Source organism: Taudactylus pleione, unplaced genomic scaffold (genome assembly GCF_031769625.1).
Source record: "Taudactylus pleione unplaced genomic scaffold, aTauple2 ptg000145l, whole genome shotgun sequence".
NCBI classification, from domain to species: domain Eukaryota; kingdom Metazoa; phylum Chordata; class Amphibia; order Anura; family Myobatrachidae; genus Taudactylus; species Taudactylus pleione.
Genome location: NW_028284547.1, coordinates 4,498,206 through 4,518,424, shown reverse-complemented (window position 1 = coordinate 4,518,424; position 20,219 = coordinate 4,498,206). Strand labels below are relative to the sequence as shown.

The 20,219-nt window shown below is 44.5% G+C and overlaps 1 long non-coding RNA gene and 2 pseudogenes across 2 annotated transcripts in view; 2 read left to right on the top strand and 1 right to left on the bottom strand.

Moving 5' to 3' along the window:
• Nucleotides 1-20,219, bottom strand: part of LOC148522636 (uncharacterized) — a 764,886-nt pseudogene that overhangs the window by 158,152 nt on the left and 586,515 nt on the right. The window lies entirely within an intron of this gene.
• The window catches only part of LOC148522640 (uncharacterized), an 808,266-nt pseudogene that overhangs the window by 722,669 nt on the left and 65,378 nt on the right, over nucleotides 1-20,219 (top strand).
• Nucleotides 12,148-20,219, top strand: part of LOC148522641 (uncharacterized) — a 72,705-nt gene continuing 64,633 nt past the window's right edge. Inside the window, exon 1 of the long non-coding RNA XR_015878530.1 lies at nucleotides 12,148-12,255. This is a non-coding gene — a long non-coding RNA (uncharacterized LOC148522641). The remainder of the gene's footprint in view (nucleotides 12,256-20,219) is intronic.

Genomic DNA, 20,219 nt, shown 5'->3' with positions numbered 1-20,219 from the left:
TCTATGCTGGATCACAACCAGGTGAGCAAACATCTTTGCATCTAATGGCTCCCTGGGTGCATCCGTGACCACAGGCCAGGTGAGCAGGTAACCTTACATTCAACAGCTCCCTGGGTACATCGATGACCACAGGGCACGTTGGGGATCTCATGGCCTGGCATTTCATCTAAAGCGGAGTATAAGGGTGACTTTTACACTTACCAACTTATTATTGTGGAACTAGGCTCTACGTCCCATATATACAGAGCTCTATATGGAATACTAATTTAACAGGTCTACTGAGTGGAGACTCCATTTGAGACCTATTATAAAGTTGGATACTTTGTTTAGGCCTACATGCTACATTGGATCTTTATATGTTGCCCATTTCCTAAGGCTCAATTGATACATGTCACTACCACTGGATCTGCACTAGAGTATTCAGCTGCTGCTGTGTTTTTTGCTAAACCAGACTGGGACTGGAATTTATACTGCTCATGCTTCTATTTGTAATATGTTCATTTACTAATTATTCTTCATTACATGCAGGATGGTATATGGTATGGTATATGGATTGAAAAAGCCAAAGCCCATTGTTGTCATGCTGGGGCAAAAGACAATAAAATCCACTTCTCATGTGTGGAATTATTTCCACCCCAATCCGGTCAACAGTTGTCAAGCCATATGTAACCATTGCCAAGCTAGAGTGAGTAGAGGGAGGGACCTAAACCACCTAGGAACCTCCTCCTTGTTACGTCACTTGGAGCGCATTCATAAACTATCAAAGAGTATGTCACCAAGTTCCAAAACTCAAATGTAACAAGTCCAGTGTCACCTACCTGCTCCCTCTCTGTGGGATCCAAGCATCCAATGTTGTTATTTGAAGCATGATTGACTCCTCTCCTATCTGTGATTCCTCAGAAGGATCCTTAAAGACTACGCCTGTTGCTGTTGCTGTGAGTGGTTCTTCATCCAAGAAGGGGACCAGGAGGAAGTCTACTTGTAGTGTATCCTCCAAAAAACAATCAACAAACAAGTATGACAGCAATCACTGAGTTGCACAGTGGATTACTGATGCCATAACAGCTATGCTGTTAATAATATAATAAATTAATTTAAAAACAAATCATTGGTTCCTAAACCAACCATAACATTAATTCAAAATGTCAGACAGCAATGCCCCAACCAGCACATAATGGAAAGGAAAAAGGTGCAAGATGGAATAGTCCTTGGGCCTTCCCACCCACCCTTATGTTTTATACAAAACAGGACATTCACAGTTTAGCAAACCAATCATTTCAGCGACAAGGACTGCCAATTGTGACTGAAATGATTGGTTTGTTTGTACCCCCATAAAACAAGCTGCCAATGTGCATTAGACATGGAAATTAAAATGATCCCATACACAAACTACATACACATACACAGTCTATGCATGTTGTCACTCTGACATGGAGACATGGGACTCAAAATCAGGCTTTATGAGGAGGGAGTATCCCATCCCCTCAACAGACATGTGGGACCCCTGGACTTAGTCCAGCACTACAGCCATGGCCAAAAGTTTTGAGAATGACACGAGTATTGGTTTTCACAAAGTTTGCTGCTTCCATGTTTTTAGACCTTTTTGTCAGATGTTACTATGGTATAATGAAGTAAAATTACAAGCATTTCATAAGTGTCAAAGGCTTTTATTGACAATTACATTAAGTTTATGCAAAGAGTCAATATTTACAGTATTGACCCTTCTTTAAAAAGACAGGATGAAGAACTTTTGAGGATGGTCTGGTGTCAAGAAGGGCAGCAAAGAAGCCACTTCTCTCCAGGAAAAACATCAGGGACAGGCTGATTTTCTTCAAAAGGTACAGGGATTGGACGGCTGGGGATGAATCCCCTTTAGATTGTAAGAACATCTGAAAAAATGCTTGTCCAGAGAAGGAAAGGTGAGTGCTACCATCAGTCCTGTGTCATGCCAAAAGTAAAGCATCCTAAGACCATTCATGTGTGGGGTTGCTTCTCAGCCAAGGGAGTGGGCTCACTCACAATTTTGCCTAAGAACACAGCCATGAATAAAGAATGGTACCAAAACATCCTCCAAGAGCAACTTCTCCCAAACCATCCAAGAACAGTTTGGTGACAAACAATGCCTTTTCCAGCATGATGGAGCACCTTGTCATAAGGAAAATGTGATAATTAAGTGGCTCGGGGAACAAAACATCAACATTTTGGGTCCATGGCCAGGAAACTCTCCAGACCTTAATCCCATTGAGAACTTGTGGTCAATCCTAAAGAGGTGGGTGGACAATCAAAACCCCACAAATCCTGACAAACTCCAAGCATTGATTAGGCAAGAATGGGTGGCCATCAGCCAGTATGTGGCCCAGAAGTTGATTAACAGCATGCCAGGGTGAATTGCAGAGGTCTTGAAAAAGAAGGGTCAACACTATAAATATTAACTCTTTGCATAAACTTAATGTAATTGTCAAAAGAAGCCTTTGACACTTATGAAATGCCTGTCATTTTACTTCAAAAAGGTCTAAAAACACTGAAGCAGCAAACCTTGTGAAAACCAATACTTGTGTCATTCTCAAAACTTTTGGCCATGGCTGTAGACAGAAGAGTATCACAGAGAGAAGGCTCTGTTGATATTAATGAGATCACCAGACAATCTATGACTGTAGCTAAAACGCTACAGGAACAGTCTAAAGTACCGATGGGTCCTCATACATCTAGCCTCCTTGTGCATTAAACTGCCCTTCCAGTCGTACCATGCTGTGCAACTTTTTACCTTCAAATGCATCTTATTTACACTGTGATGGGACTAGCAAAAGTAGCTTCTGATGATTAAAATGATGCAGTATGTCTATGTTCTATGTGTGACTGCGGGTATATATGCACGGGAAACGCTACATTACAGCATTTTGCATTCAGATACACCTGCAGTCACACACAGAACATAGGCATACTGCATATCATTTTAATCAGCAGAAGCTGCTTGTGCAAACCATTTGCATGTATGTGAATATGATGCAATTGAAGGTAAGAAGTTGCACGAAAAGACGCTCAGTGCTAGAGTCATACGGAGCTCCCGCGTTGTGCAGCGCAACTTGTAGCACGCAGAGGTAGGATGTATGTGGACACATTTGTAGCTACTGAGAAAAAAAAATAAGTTTTTACCTAGAGAGTGCCCCCCGTACGAGGTGCACAAACCCTCCCCTGACCTCGACCAAGCTTGCCCTACTATGTAGTCCCAAGCCGATGTCCACGGGTCATTCTGGTGCCGCTTGGACCAGAACATGTCTAAGGATGACGTGGGAGCACAGGGAGCTTAGTGCTGGGCAACCTTATCACACACCCAGGAGAGTGCTTCCTAATACGGAGAGACATGATACAGGAGTCTAAACGAAATTCTCTAAGTCAATGCTACACAGAGAAGAAAATATTAAGTTCGGCAGTTGAACCCTTCTTGCCCTAACTATACAACTGGCATGTTCAGACTTGTCTTATAGTGTCTCGCTCTGTGTTGTAGGGATAACCATCGGTGGATTTTCACTGATGGTGCCTTGGATGATAACCATTGATGGTACACTAACAATCTATGGTGAACCATCGATGATTTGCACTACTCAGTCTGGCTGCAGATTTTGCATTGAGAACTTGTGATACAAGATATGCTTGCCTTTGGGAGGGGGCAGCCAGGTCGGCATAGTGGGGGGCATGGCATGGCTATTACCCGGCATTTGAAAGCACTGCAGTGACTACATGATTGTGTCATTTTGTCCCTACCACTGCTACAAAATGCAGAGATGACTGGCATTGTGAAGCATGTGGTGGGGCCATGATGATGGGATCCAGCGTGAATCGCATTATTACCCACCAGGTATGTGTGGGAGCTGCACAAGGGTTTCAGGCAGCTGGCCAGAAAACTTTCCTGCTTATTCCGATTTTCGTGAGGCTCCCAGTCATTTCAGGAGAGTACTCAAGTATGATACATGGGACTAAGGGCCTGATTCAGAGCCGTTCGCAATTTGCGGACATTCGTTCAGGAAAAGGGGTGGCTATTCAAATGAACCATTCGCTCTTTGCGGTCTGTTGACGCCTCCATGTCTGAACGAGCGAACAAAACCTTTGGCCGCTATTTTGTAAAAAACGCCCCCTGGCCGCTCGCATCATACGTCATGTCCGCTATTTAATAGATTAATCGAGTACATCGAACAGCGTATGAATTGCTCGCTATTCTTTTGGCTGGTTTTTCCTACCACAATCTTGCGAGCAGTTCTGGCTATAAAATAACTAAGTGACGTGGTCAATGACGCTGCTGTTTTAATTATGCACACCCTAAAAATGCCCGTTTTGACCTTTAAGCACGCCTGCGTTCGGATCTCCACTCCCCGTTTTCAAGCACCTTCACCTGTTACCACCCACTAACGCCTCATCCTGTCACTCAAAATAGCAGGCACTCGCTATATAGCGAACAATGATTTCTGGCCGCACTGACTGGTTCGCGCATGCGTATTAAAATCCGTACGCATGCGCAGATGTGAAAACATCGCTCTGAACGAGCGAACGGCCGCTTACGAGCGGCTCTGAATCAGGCACTCTGTCCTCAGAGCACCCTAACAGTGCAGGTTTTAAGGATATCCATGCTTGTCCACAGTCAGTTTGATTTAACCATCTGTGCTCAAACATGGATATCTCTAAAACCTGAACTGTTGTGGTGCCTTGAAGACTATGTTTGGGAACTTCTGGTTTAACTAATACAGTTTTTTAGTAGCAGTTTGACCAAGAGCATGACAAATGGATAATAAGTACATTAGGACTCAGGGCCTCATTCAGAGGCGGTCGGAGGATGCAAGCGGTCGCTCAGAAACTGGGCGGCCACTTGCATCCTGACCGCCCGCCTCTGTTGCGGTCGTTAGGCTGTGGGTTAACACCCACAGCTCTAACGACCACTCGGGTGATGGTCGCGATGGTCAGTGACCATCGCGACCATCGGGGCTTACGACAAGACCCTAGGGTAGGGTTTCACTTGTCGTAAGCCCCGGAGAGCTTCTGGCTCTGTCAGAGCCGGAAGCTCTCCACTGACATCACTAGTGATGGCTGCCACCCCCCCGGGCCCGCCTTCCAAATGGGACGAGCTGTCGATGTTGATTCCTTTGGAAAGAGACCCGCTACGACCGGCGCTGTCGGTCGTAGCGGGTCTCACGCTTGCGCACGAGGGAGCCGGCTCCCTCGTGCGCATGCGCACTGGCAAAACATCGAGGCGGCCGTGCGGTCGTAGACCGTACGGCCGCCTCTGAATAAGGTCCACTGTGCTGCAACCTATTTGATAGTATAGGACACAGCAGCAGTAGGAAACAATTAAGGAAGTTGCTACCATGGATGATTAAAAGACAGCCACTTGTTAATAGTGATCAAATGATTTGTCATAACTGTAGGAAACAAATTAATAGGGATTCTTTAACTGCTGAGGAAGGACCAACAACTGCTGAGGAAAGTGACATAGAAGTGGCAACTTGCAGGACAGAGTCAGCTCTGCCATCATTACATGAAAGTTTAAGCAGTGAGGGAGCATCACTTATCAAGAAGAAAAGAATGAAAGAAGAAAACTATTGCAAAAGGAAAGCTGTAAAAATTGCAAAAGTCATAAAAAGGATATATTCAGTATTCCAGCTGAGGAACCTATTCCTGATAATTGTTTTCTACTGCTGCTGTGTCCTTTAATATCAATTGGGTTGCAACACTTAATGTACTTTTTATCCATTTGTCACGCTCCTGATCAAACTACCACTATTCACTGATAAACTGTATTAGGTAAATTGTCTTAAGATGGGCATCCACTATATAATTTTCTGTCAGATATCTGTCCAATCTGGCTGGAATGAAAACCTGGTAATGTTTGGGAGCAAATGATAGTCAATCATATGGTTTCAAACATTGAAAAAAGGACAAAAAAAAGTTAAAATTGGTTAATTTTGTCTGTTTTAACCAATTTGTCTGAACAACCATTTTGGGCTATTTTGTCATTTGCTCCCATACATTACCAAGTTTTCATTCCAACTAGCCAGATTGGACAGATATCTGACAGAAAATGGTATAGTGGATGCCCAGCTTCAGTCCCTTCTATCACTAGTTCTCAATTCAGAAGCTGCAGCCAAACTGATTACACAATAGGGATGGCAATCGACCATCAATAGTTTGCAAAAATCGATTGTTTACTACCGATGGTTGATGGTTTTGCCATAGATGGCAGAGAGCCAATTCTTTTCTTCCATTGATGGCAAAGTGGAACACGATGTTTTTTTCTGCTACTGAACTAGAACTTAGCCCTGCCCCCTGGCTATCTGCTAATCCCCATCACCTAAACCTTGCCCCATTGTTTCTATTAGCACATGGCTTGCCAGACACCTGGCAGCAGTGGCCATTGAGTGGTGCAAACCAATGATGGTTCACCATAGATTGATATTGTACCATTGATGGTTATGACTGATGGTGTCAACGAGAGTGACCATCGATTGAAAACCATTGATGGCCATCCCTAGAACACAGCGAGGGACACTACAAAACAAGTCTGAACTTGCCAGTTGCATGGTTAGTGCAAGAAGGGATCAACTGCAGTACTACATATTTTTTTACTCCTGTTCCCAAAGGCTTTCCAAAACGAAACTTTTAACAGATATTGTATGTATGGTTATTACATACTTGATCTACAAAAAAAATAAACATACACTTTTTTAGATATTCAAACATTACATCATGTGACCTTCAAATGTAAAAGTCAATATTTAAATATAAAACATTTTTTTATGAAAACTATGGGCCTGATTCAGAGCTGAACGCTCTGAGCAGAGCGCTCGCTCTGATTCAGGGCCCTCCTCCATTAAAATGGAGCGTCCTCCTGGACGCTCGTATAGCTGTGGGTCACCACCCACAGCATATACGAGCATCCAAAAAGATGGTCGCGATGGTCTTGACCATCGCGACCATCGGACTTGCGAAGGAGACCCTGCGGTCGGGTCTCCCAGCCGCAAGCCCAGGAGTGATTTTGGCTCTATCAGAGCCAAAATCACTCCCACTGACATCACTAGTGATGTCAGTGGGGCTGGCTCCAGACGGTAGGCGTTCCTTTGGGAAACCCCCCCCCCTCAGCCCACGCCATGACCACAATAGAAATAGTAATATAATAGAATTGTACAAGTGCTGCATGTTATTCTCAGTACCACAATTGAAATAATTTGTACTACCTGTGGATCTTTTCACATGTATCAGCTATAAATAAATAACCTGTGCATCAATGAGGAGATCTGGAAACCATGCACTGTTAGGGATGTGCTGCTATAGAGCCCAATATGTATATATATGTCTAGGGCAGTGCTAGGTTATTCTGCTGCACCCAGACTCCCGGACTTGCTGTAATACTCTGGAATGGTGCCCACATCTAAAATACAAACATTCAGCTCAGGCAGGATGGCTCTACTGCTGCATCTAATGACTGTGATCCTGTATATGCTGGAATTATGACACATAATACACTTTATATGACGCATATTAAAGCTGGATAAGTGCTAATTCTGCCCTCTTCATGGACTGGCCACACTCACTCTAAAATCAGGCATTTGGAAACCCCCTTAGAGAAATCCTGCGTTTGCCACTGATTCTGCCTGATCAGTGGCTATTGTCAGTGATGTGAACAGGCAATCAGTATGAAATCCCGGCTGCGGCATGGCCGGCGGTTAGATTCCCAGCAGCGGCAGCCTGACAAAAGAGCAGAGCCCGGCAGCGGAAGCCCGACAGCGCTGGATATCCCGATCATTCCTAAGGTAAGTAAAAACTAACCTAACCAACCCCCCTAACCCTCCTTAGGGGTGCCTAACCCTAACCTCCCCCCCAAGTGCCTAACCCTAACCTCCCCCCTCTAAGTGCCTAACCCTAACCCCCCCTTCCCAGCTGCCTAAACCTAAGTCCCCCAGGGTGGTGCCTAACCCTAAGTCCCCCCCGGGGGTGCCTAACCCTAACCCTCCCTCCCCCTAGCCCAGGGGTTCCCAACCACAGTCCTCAAGGCACACTAACAGTCCAGGTTTTCGGGATAGCCATACTTGAGCATAAGTGACTTAATTAGTACCTCAGTTATATTGAGTTAACCATCTGTGCACAATCATAGATATCACTAAAACCAGGACTGTTAGTGTGCCTTGAGGACCGAGGTTGAAAATCACTGCCCTAGCCTAACCCTAACCCTCCCGGGGGGTGCCGAACTCTAAGTCCCCTCTGGGTGCCCTAAACCTAACCCTCCCCCCCGCGGCTGTCCGCTCGCGGCGCCCGGCGTCGGGAAAATGACAGGCGTATAGATTTTAGATGCCTGTCATTTAACCCTAGGAGGGATAGAGGAGTCGGGAAGCCGGCAGTGGAAATTGCGGCCGCCGGCTTCCTAAACGTATCCCGTGAACAGTGGCATCTTGTATATGGGTGGTACATTACTCAAGGTGCTTGAAAACGGGGGAGTGGAGATCCGAATGCAGGCATGCCTAACAGTCAAAAGGGCGTTTAATGGGAGTGCATAATTAGTAAAGGATCGTCATCGACCACGTCACGGTTAAATAGCCGACCCCTTCTTTGGAACGACCGTCCAAAAATAGCGTCCGGCTCTGAATCAGGCCCTGAATCCTGGCAGAGCTCCCTATTCCCTTCAGCATTTTCAAGCTCAATAAATCATCTAAACCTGCCCATCCTTGTTTTACAATCAGAGAGACATATGTATCAAAGCTGGGAGAGAGATAAAATTGTGAGAAATAAAATACTAACCAATCAGCTTCCAATTTACATTTTGCAGTCTGTGTTTAAAAAATGATAGTTAGGAGCTGATTGGTTGGTGATTTCTTTGTTACAATTTTATCACTACATAGGCCCAGAGTATGCACTTCGGCAGGCTGTATCTCAGATTTATCTGTATTTTCTACATCTACAAATTCAAGCCGTCCCTGCAAGTTATCATTGTCACAAGATGCATAGTCTGCACTGTGTGTGTCAACTTCCTCTGTTACTTCCTGGACCTGCCTGTCTGTAACGGCTTGTTTCTGACTTTCATTGTGTACAGATAAATCAACTTTTTCAACATTACATCACAAACATTACAAACATTGTAATACTTCATAACCTTTTACTTTATCTTGGTTCTAGAGCGGCCGACTCTAACTGACCAGACAGGAAACTTACACTAAACATCAGAAACATTAAACATTTTCCTCAGGAAACCCATGTCTCTTGTGCCACTTGTGTTATAACTCCTCGTACCCTGCTCACAGCAGCACCAATAATGTTGCCAATGGTTTGTAAAAAGAAACCACAGGTTGTGAAAGTTGATTCTTTGGGTATGTGGTGTTATAGGCAAAGACGGTATAAAGTGTATTCTTAGCTACAAGTCTAGTCCTTTGCATGACACTTTCACTCATAGCAGAATCTGTGGGCTGGACCAGGATTCAGGTTTTGGTTGACAGGCTACAAATCACTGGCGTGGCTGCAGACTAGAGATGTGCGCCAGACCATTTTTGCTGGATTTGGATTTGGCTCTGATTCGTCGTCCGGCTTTGGATTTGATTTACCATACCTGCCATGACTAGTTTTGGATCTGGGTTTTTTACAAAAATTGACAAAAGAAGCTAAAATCACATAATTTGGGCTTATTATTAACCTGAATAACATTAAATTCCAGCCATTTGCAGTCAATTTAGAACACCTCACAGCTTACAATATTGTTTTCACCATTATTGGCTGCAGTGAGCTGGCTGGTTACTAAGCGACAGAGCAGTAGCACACAGCTAGACACCACAGTTTAAAGCACATCTATGAAACATTGCCACACAGCAGGAGCAGCCTTATGTTGGATATTAAAAAGGATATGCACACTTTAACAAACCAAGCACTTCAGCGATAGGGACTGACACTTTTTGACCCCTCTATCGAGTCGCAAGGTTTTGTTTTCAGTGGGCTTAATGCTGATTGGCTGAGAGAGCAGTCTGTCACTGCTCTCAGCCAATCAGCGTTAAGCCCATTGAAAATAGCACAAAAGAAGAATAGAAGATGGCGCCCATCATCCCCCGCCGCCTGACACCACTGGCAGCATCCCCCGCTGCCGACACCACCACTGCCGACACTGCTGCACTGCTGCCCAACGTACTGAGGACACCGTAAACGACCCCCACACTGCCGACACTCCCACATTGAGGAAACCACCAGCAACCCTGCACTGCCGACACAGTCAGCACACCTGCACTGAGTACACCGCTGGCACCCCCGCTCTGCCACCACCACCGCCACCCTGCTTTGAGAGCACCCCTGCACTGCCGACACAGTCAGCAAACCTACACTAAAGACACCGCGGGGCACCCCCGCACTGCCGACACAGCCAGCAAACCTGCGTTAAGACACCGCTGGCACCCCCGCACTGCCGACACAGCCAGCAAATCTGCACTAAGACACCGCTGGCACCCCCACACTGCCATTCCTGTACTGATGACACAGCCAGCAAACCTGCATTAAGACACCGCTTGCACCCCCGCATTGCCGACACAGCCAGCAAATCTGCACTAAGACACAGCTGGCACCCCTGCACTGCCAACATCACTGGTACCCTTCACTGAGGACACTGCCAGCACCGCAGTACTGCCATTCCATGTACTGAGGACACCGCCAGCAACCCCGCTCTGCCGACACTGCTGTCACAGTAAGTGCACTATTGGTGTATCCAACCCACACTGTATAACACACTGTATCCATGTTGGAAATTAGAAACTGAACTGTCACATGTTAGTGCCGCCCACCGTGTCACTTAGCTTATTCAGCCAGCTAGCTGGATTCAACCTTTTGGCCTTAACTAGATGAAGCAAATAATATTGTGAGGTGGTCAAAATTGATTGGAAATGACTGGAAATAAATGTTATTGAGGTTAATTATACTGTAGGAATGAAAACAGGCCAATTTTATGTGATTTTAGCTGTTTTTATGATTTTTTAAGAAAAAATCCAGATCCAAAACCAAAACACGAAAACAAAACACGTAGGTGAGATTTTGGCAAAACCAATCCAGATCCAAAACCAGGGGAGATTCAGATCCAAAACCAAAACCAAAACACAGGGGTCGGCGCACATTTCTTTCACATTCCTATGTTTATGTTTGATTCCTGTGCTTCCTGCACTGTTATTACTTTTAAGAGTGAAGTCCAGGCAGCAGCCGAGTACCTACAAACAAGTGTGTGTTCTGGGAAGGGGGTTGTTATTGGTGAAGGGCACTTTGTTTAGGTTTTAACAGTGCAGGAGTTCTTCAGGTATCATAATACTATGCTAGGAGGGTGGTTCTGTATGAGGGGCGCAGTTCTGGGTAAGGGGTGCTGGATGAGGATTGCTGTGAGGGAGAGGGGTGATGGGTGTTGTTAGCTGCCTCTGTGATCTGTGCTGCTGCATAATGGGTGCTGTGCAACAGATGCTGGGTCAGAGGCGGAACTGGCGATGGTGCCACTGGTACATTGCGCCAGCCTGGGCCTGCCGCAATGAATGGGCTTGCAGCAATATAATGAGTCTGACTGACTCTTTTTATGCCATTCACTTCTGAGCTATAACAAAAGAGCACCTGTTGAGGTTATATGAGCTATAACAAAAGAGCACCTGTTTTTTTTTACAATAAAAAATAAGCCGTAAACCAATGTGCTATTTTTGGTGAACCTGCGCTGCCTATATGTATGTACCTTCTAAAGCTTTTCCCGCTAACCATCTAGCACTGTTGTGAAGGGAATGTGGTTGGTAAAATAGTGATACATCATTATTCAACAAGGCTGTGCATTGTGTGTCTGTGTGCTTCTCTCCCCTCTGTCCTGTGCAATTTATATATGGGCATTGGTCCTTGGCTTTCATTACACAAAAGTCATACTTTATCACCTCCCTTGGGTAGTGTTCTGCCATGGACCTGCCATCCCGTCACAGGGGGAGTTGTGATACTTTTTATAAAGTGGTAAGTGCCTGTGTATTCCTGGCCTTGACCGACCCCCCTCCTCACCCAGTGTCCCGCAGGCTGCCTTTGCCTTCTCATAGGGTAAGGGGCGTGGAGAAGGCGGGATGGATGGAATGGCTCTGTCACTCACTTCCTCATCAATACCATTCTTAACTATGAGCTTGGATGGAACTAGGCTGCCGCCCTTCTGCTTTTGCATTTCCGGTATCACTCTCCATCTCTTAAACACATCCTGCTGGGACAAACCAACTATCTCCTCTGTTGGATCATCATAATTCAGTAAGTCTAAACGTATTTGTTCTCCATATGTGTCATACCTAACAGGCTCTTTACCAGATCTCTGTGTAACCTGTGTCTGTTGTGTGCTGCAATCACCACCCTCCTCCCAATTACCTAAAGCTGCCAGTTGTCCCAAAGGCCCACACACATGCCACACTCTCTATGATTCTGCCTGATCAGTGACTATTGCCAGTGATGTGAACAGTGGTGTCTTGTATACGGGTGGTACATTACTCAGTGGCAGACTTGTTACACGGGGGAGGGGGTAATTGGTGCCATACTGGGACCCTCCCAAACAGGATCAACATTTTGCTCACATGTTGCCATATCATCTGATTAACATGATCGATCTAAATAGGTCTGATCATTTGCCGTTGATTCACATAACTCTGTCATCAAACAATTACACAACTGTTAGTTTCAATTGTCTCTTTGGAGTAAATGTATTTCAGAATCTCTTCTGTATCTCTCGCTGCATAGGAGTGGGGACCAGACCCTCCCTCTTGTCTGCTGCACAATGAATCCTGGCAGAGCTCCCTATTCTCTTCAGCATTTTCAAACTTATTAAATCATCTAAACCTGCCCAACCTTGTTTTATAATCAGAGGGGCATATGTATCAAAGCTGGGAGAGAGAGATAAACTTGTGAGAGATAAAGTACTAACCAATCAGCTTCCAATTTACATTTTGCAGGCTGTGTTTAAAAAAATTATAGTTAGGAGCTGATTGGTTGGTGATTTATTTGTTACAATTTTATCACTCTCCCAGCTTTGATACATAGGCCCAGAGTATGCACTTCGGCAGGCTGTATCTCAGGTTTATCCGTATTTTTTACATCTATAAATTAGGGGTGAGCGGGTTCGGATTTCTGAAATCCGAACCCCCCCGAGCCCCCCCGATCCGAGTCCGATCCGAGTCAGGCTCGACTTTTCCCGCCTGACTCGGATTCTGAAATCGAGGCAAAACGTCATCTTCCCGCCTTCCGAGTCTCGCGGGTTTTGGATCCTATATAAGGTACCCACGTCGGCGCCATTTTCTCACTCGGCTGTGGACAGTGAAGAGGGAGGGTGGGAGTTAGGGCTGTGTAGTGTAGTGTAGTGTAGTGCTGCTGTTGTCCACTACTTCAAAGTCCATAGGGGCTGGCTGTGTTGTGCAGTCAGTTCTCCATAGGGGCTGTGTCCACTCCAAAGTCCTGTGCAGTGTCCCAGTCCTAAAGAGGTGCTGTAGTGTTGTCCAGTGGGTGCTCTGTCCATCAGGGGTGCTCCCCCCAAGTGCTAAAAAAATAATATATTTTCTGTGTTTGTGAATTGTGTGCGCAGTAGCCGCACGTGCATCAACAAAGTAGTGCCAAGCGTGCGCCTGTGTCATAAGTAAAGGGCCGGCTGGCTTGACCGTTAAAGGGTGCTGTAACCCCCGAAAGTACACTCCAGTCCAAACCAAAAAAAAATTATTTTCTGTGTTTGTGAATTGTGTGCGCAGTAGCCGCACGTGCATCAACAAAGTAGTGCCAAGCGTGCGCCTGTGTCATAAGTAAAGGGCCGGCTGGCTTGACCGTTAAGGGTGCTGTAACCCCCGAAAGTACAATCCAGTCCAAACCAAAAAAAAAATTGTTTTCTGTGTTTGTTAATTGTGTGCGCAGTAGCCGCACGTGCATCAACAAAGTAGTGCCAAGCGTGCGCCTGTGTCATAAGTAAAGGGCCGGCTGGCTTGACCGTTAAGGGTGCTGTAACCCCCGAAAGTACACTCCAGTCCAAACCAAAAAAAAAATTATTTTCTGTGTTTGTGAATTGTGTGCGCAGTAGCCGCACGTGCATCAACAAAGTAGTGCCAAGCGTGCGTCTGTGTCATAAGTAAAGGGCCGGCTGGCTTGACCGTTAAGGGTGCTGTAACCCCCGAAAGTACACTCCAGTCCAAACCAAAAAAAAAATTATTTTCTGTGTTTGTGAATTGTGTGCGCAGTAGCCGCACGTGCATCAACAAAGTAGTGCCAAGCGTGCGCCTGTGTCATAAGTAAAGGGCCGGCTGGCTTGACCGTTAAGGGTGCTGTAACCCCCGAAAGTACACTCCAGTCCAAACCAAAAAAAAAATTATTTTCTGTGTTTGTGAATTGTGTGCGCAGTAGTCGCACGTGCATCAACAAAGTAGTGCCAAGCGTGCGCCTGTGTCATAAGTAAAGGGCCGGCTGGCTTGACCGTTAAAGGGTTCTGTAACCCCCAAAGTACACTCCAAACCAAAAAAATATATATTTTCTGTGTTTGTGACTTGTGTGCACTGTGGCTGCACGTGCATCAACAAAGGAGCAGCGCCAAGCGTGCGCCTGTGTCCCATAAGTAAAGAGCCGGCTGGCTCATTTCTTAAAGGGTGGTGTAACCCACAAAGTGCACTACTCTCCAGCAAAAATAAAAAAATATTTTCTGTGTTTGTGTGCGCTTTAGCCGCACGTATATATATCAATATAACATAAATGGAGGACCAAACTTTCTCTGATAAAAATAAAATAGGGAAAGATCAAGAACCACTTCCTACTAGTGCTGTTGCTGCTGCTGGGAGTTGTTCATCATCCCAGAGAGGAAGTAGGAACATCACTACTTTTACTAAACAATTGACCCTCCAACAGTCCCTAGCGATGAGGATGAAGTACGACAGCAGTCATCCTGAAGCAAAACGTATAACTGAGGCCTTGACTGCTATGTTGGTGTTAGACGTGCGTCCGGTATCCGACATTAGTGCAGTGGGATTTAGACAATTGATGGAGGTAGTGTGTCCTCGGTTCCAAATCCCGTCTAGATTCCACCTGCATCCTCAAAGCAGCAGCGACAAGCGTGCGTCTGTCTGTTAAAGTTTGGTGACACCCTCAAAGTGTGCTACACAAACAATTAAAATATTGTTCTTTTTTTTTCTGTCTTTGTGAAATGTGTGGGCTGTAGCCGCACCTGCATCCTTAAAGCAGCAGCGACAAGCGTGCGTCTGTCTGTTAAAGGGTGGTGACACCCTCAAAGTGTGCTACACAAACAATTAAAATATTGTTCTTTTTTTTTCTGTCTTTGTGAATTGTGTGGGCTGTAGCCGCACTTGCATCCTCAAAGCAGCAGCGACAAGCGTGCGTCTGTCTGTTAAAGGGTGTTGTAACTCTCAAAGTGCTCCAAAAAATCAAAAAATTTTTTTTAATGTGTTTGTGAATTGTGTGGGCTGTAGCCGCACTTGCATCCTCAAAGCAGCAGCGACAAGCGTGCGTCTGTCTGTTAGAGGGTGGTGTAACCCTCAAAGTGTGCTCCACAAACAATAAAAATATTCTTTTTTTTTTTCTGTCTTTGTGAATTGTGTGGGCTGTAGCCGCACTTGAATCCTCAAAGCAGCAGCGACAAGCGTGCTTCTGTCTGTTAAAGGATTACATCGGTGACAGCATCCAAGTAGGCATGTCAGACAGTCCATACCTGAAGCAATTTGGAGGTCCCTGTACAAACTGGCTCTATTTTACCTGAGTTGCCCCCCCTCCAGTGTGTACTCCGAAAGAGTGTTTAGTGCAGCCGGGAACCTTGTTAGCGAAAGGCGTAGGAGGTTGCTTCCACAAAATGTGGAGAAGATGATGTTCATAAAATGAATGATCAACTCTTCCAGGGAGACCAGCCTCCAGAACGTACAGAGGGACCTGTGGTTCCAGCAGGGACGAATTAATACTCTGTGAGGATGAGGATGTACATAACACTGAAGAGGGTGAGGAATCTGTGGATGAGGAGGATGAGGACGACTTCTTGCCTCCGTAGAGCCAGTTTGTGCAGGGACAGATTAATTGCCAGCTTGTTTTGTGGGGGCCCAAACGAACCAATCATTTCAGCCACAGTTGTGTGGCAGACCCTGGTGCTGAAATGATTGGTTTGTTAAAGTGTGCATGTCCTGTTTATACAACATAAGGGTGGGTGGGAGGGCCCAAGGACAATTCCATCTTGCACCTCTTTTTTTTCTTTGCATTATGTACAGTTTGGGGCCTAGTTTTTCAATGCCATCCTGTCTGCCACTGCAGTTTCACGCCTAGATGGGTCACGTGTTTGTGCCGCCCACTCGTGTCGCTTAGCATAGTCATCCAGCTACCTCGGTGCAACCTTTTGGACATAAAAACACTATTGTGAGGTGTGAGGTATTCAGAATAGACTGGAAATGAGTGGAAATTAAGGTTATTGAGGTTAATAATAGCATAGGAGCAGAAAAACCCACAAATTCTGTGATTTTAGCTGTTTTTATGCTTTTTTTCAAAAAAATACAGATCCAAAACACAAAACCCAGAACCCAAAACACGGAAGGGTGGTTTTGGCAAAACCAATCCAGATCCAAAACACGAAGAAAGATCCAGATCCAAAACCAAAACACAAAACACGAAAAGTGGCCGGTGCACACCCCTACTACAAATACAAGCCGTCCCTGCAATTTCTCATTGACTTTTATCACAAGATACATTCTCTGCACTGTATGTGTCAGCTTCCTCTGTAACTTCCTGGAGCTGCCTGTCACGTTCTATAGCCGCTTGTTTCTGACTTTCATTGTGTACAGATAAATAAACTTTTTCAACAAATTCACGGACATCACAAACATTACAGACATTGTAATACTTCATAACCTCTTCCTTTATCTTGGTTCTAGAGCGGCCCACTCTAACGGACTAGACAGGAAACTTACACTAAACATCAGAGCCGTAACTAGAATTTTTGGTGCCCAGTGCCAGAAAGAGCATCGGCGCCCTCCCTATTTTTTAAATAGGGAGATAACACACCCTAAAAAGGGCCAAGGCCTCATGGGGAAGGGCCAGGGAGTATATATGGGTGGCCAGGAGATGCTGAGGATAAAATATGAGGAAGCTACAAGTGAGACTGATAATAAATAGAAAATTGACAGGCCCAAGCAGCGCAACCTGCCCTGCGGTGCCCTGTACCATGGCATGGGTTGCACTATCCTAGTTACAGCCCTGCTAAACGTCTGAAACATTAGACATTTTCCTCTGGAAACCATGTCTAAAAAGAAACCACAGGTTGTGAAAGTAGATTATTTGGATATTCTTTGGGTATGTGGTGTTAAGGCAAAGAGGCACACAGATGGGTATAAAGCAGGGTTGCCTACCTTTAACATTCTTTTCCCGGGAGAAGCCCGGGTAAGAGATGCAGCAGGGGGCCGACGGGGGTGGGGCTTGACGATTTGCGTCATTAAGCCCCGCCCCCTCACAGTAAAATTACCACGATTGGGCATAATTTACATAGGAGGCGGGGCCAAATGCTGTGATTCATGCAGAATCACAGCTTAAGCCCCGCCCCTTCACGGTGACCCGCGATTGCCGCGGGTATTCTCCTAATTCTGCCCACTTCACTAGGAAGTGGGCAGAATGCGGGAGAAATACCTACCCTTCCGGGGGTGCGGGGGGTTACCCGAAAAATCGGGAGCCTCCCGCGAAAACCGGGAGGGTAGGCATGTATGGTATAAAGTGTATTCTTAGCTACATGCCTTGTCCTTTGCATGGCACTTTCAATCATAACAGAATCCAGGGGACTCCTCCCCTATGGCCTCTCATGAAAACAACAGAAAAATATAGCACGCTATCAGGAGAGCTGCTGGTTAAAGGGGTTGTCAATCCCTATATGGAGAAAAGAAGAAAAAGAAGAAAAACCAGTGCTGAATTGTGGTTAATGGGTAAATAAAGCTTGATGGATGGTTTCAAATATATAATAATAACAGATAACAGATGAACATTTATTGCGCTAATTAGCACTTAAAAGAATACAATTGGCATGTAGTATTCATAAAAAATATATATCATAAAGACAAACAACATAGAAGACATAACAAATACATAAAAATGATTGTAATGAGTCCACCTGGGACCAATACTGAAAGTATGGGTATACTGGTCTGTCTCTGATTAGTCCCGCAAATATCAATGGTGTATCCCCATATAAGCAGCAGGGAGCTGAGTGGGTATAGGAAGTTCTATAGGTCCCACTTATAATGGCAATTAGCCACAATGATGTTATTGTAAGCAGCAGCACTTTACCAGTTCCAGGTTGAAAAGGCTGTTTGGAAAATCCTCTGGCATCCAGCAAAGATGATAAAATGACAGGCTGAAGCACAATGATGAGGAGGCACCCACAGCTGAAGGGGTAATTCCACGGTGTAATGACTCCGGGTAGACAGTGTATACCAGATATTGCAACAGTATCACGATGGTCCACAAGATAATGAGGTGGAGGGTCTCTGGGGGGCCTCAATGCGTTTCGCTGAGCAATGATTGCTCAGCTTCATCAGGAGTGTAGAATATGGGTCAGAGAAGAGCTCTTATATACCCAGTGTATCATTGAAAATTCAAAACACATGAAATCAATCAATGCAAGTGAACAAATACAGAAATACCATCCATCAGTAAGTAAATCTGAGTAGTAAATACAGGAGGCAGTCATACTATTATCCCATAATAAAAATGTATATAAATAAATCGAATATTTATGGAAAGTTACCTTAAACAATCTCCATAAATAAGTCAGGGTGCTTCCGTGATTCCGGACTCCCGATCACGTGATCATCATAGGTCACGTGATCGGGTATTACCCAATCAAAAAATTGTAAATAAAAAATGTCACGAATGACGCGCAGTTGAGATACTTCCTTGATTCCGGACTCCCGATCACATCATCAGTATAGATCACGTTGTCAGGTGTTACCAAATAAAAAAAATTGTAAATAAATTGTAAAAAACACGTCACTTTTGATGCGTACTTATGTGTTCTGCGATCTGTTTACATATTAAAAATGAGTCACCTGAGAAATAAAGTCCCCAGCGCGTCCCATGAGTTTCACTGATAACATCAATGACATTGCATATATAAACCACAAAATCACCACATGAACGTGATGAACACATATGCTGACATAATCCCATCAGAAGAGTGTGGATGATAAAAATAGCTCCACGTATATGCACCGGGGGTTCAGCTGACATCATCTTCAATCACATAGGGAAAATCCCTATACCAGAAAATAATAAGTTAATATACTAACAATACTGGTTACAGGGTATACATAGAAAGAAACCATGCTGAAAAACTTAAGGAATGAGAAGAACTTATGAAAGATTATAGGGTCTGAAGTGATAGATGAAACTCTACATGTTATGAATGGCAGAACTCATAACATAGAGAGAACTCAGTATTATGGGGAGTATATAGAGCTCTGTCCATGAGATGTCACGTAAATACTATCCAAATGGAAACAAATCTGATAAATAGTAACAATACTGACAATAATGACTACTAAAAATCCATATAGAGATACTAGGAATATATACTCAAAAAAACCTAAATAAGTGTAACATAATAACCAGAAGATTATTAATATCATGACTATAAGAAAAAATCAGGTGATGACAGAGTTGAGTTCCATTGATTCATTTAGTCCCTCAGGGTGTAAAGAGTTGAAATTGAGCATCCAAAAGACCTCTCTGCTACAGAGTCTATTGAACCTATTACCACCCCTAGAGGTCATCCCAATGGTTTCTAATCCTAGAATTTTTAAGCAGGAAGGATCACTGTTGTGTTTAATATTAAAATATCTAGGAACACTATGCAAAGTACTGCGATTGACAATATTACGTCGGTGTTCCATAAATCGGGTTCTCAAAGGTCTAATAGTGCGGCCAACATAATATAGGCCACACTCACAAGACAATAAATAAATGATGTACTTAGAATCACAGTTCATAAAAGATTTCAAAATATAGTTTTCTCCTGTAAATGGTAAGAGGATTTCTGTGGTGCGTCTAGCCATATGGGAACACATGGTGCATCTAGGTTTACCGCATCTATGGAATCCTAAAGGTTTAGAAGTTAACCAATTAAGACTATTCGATACATGTCTCGTAGTTTTGTTTTCATTCTTATGTTCTAAGTGATTAGGGGCTAAAATAGACCATAGTGATCTATTTTTCCGAAA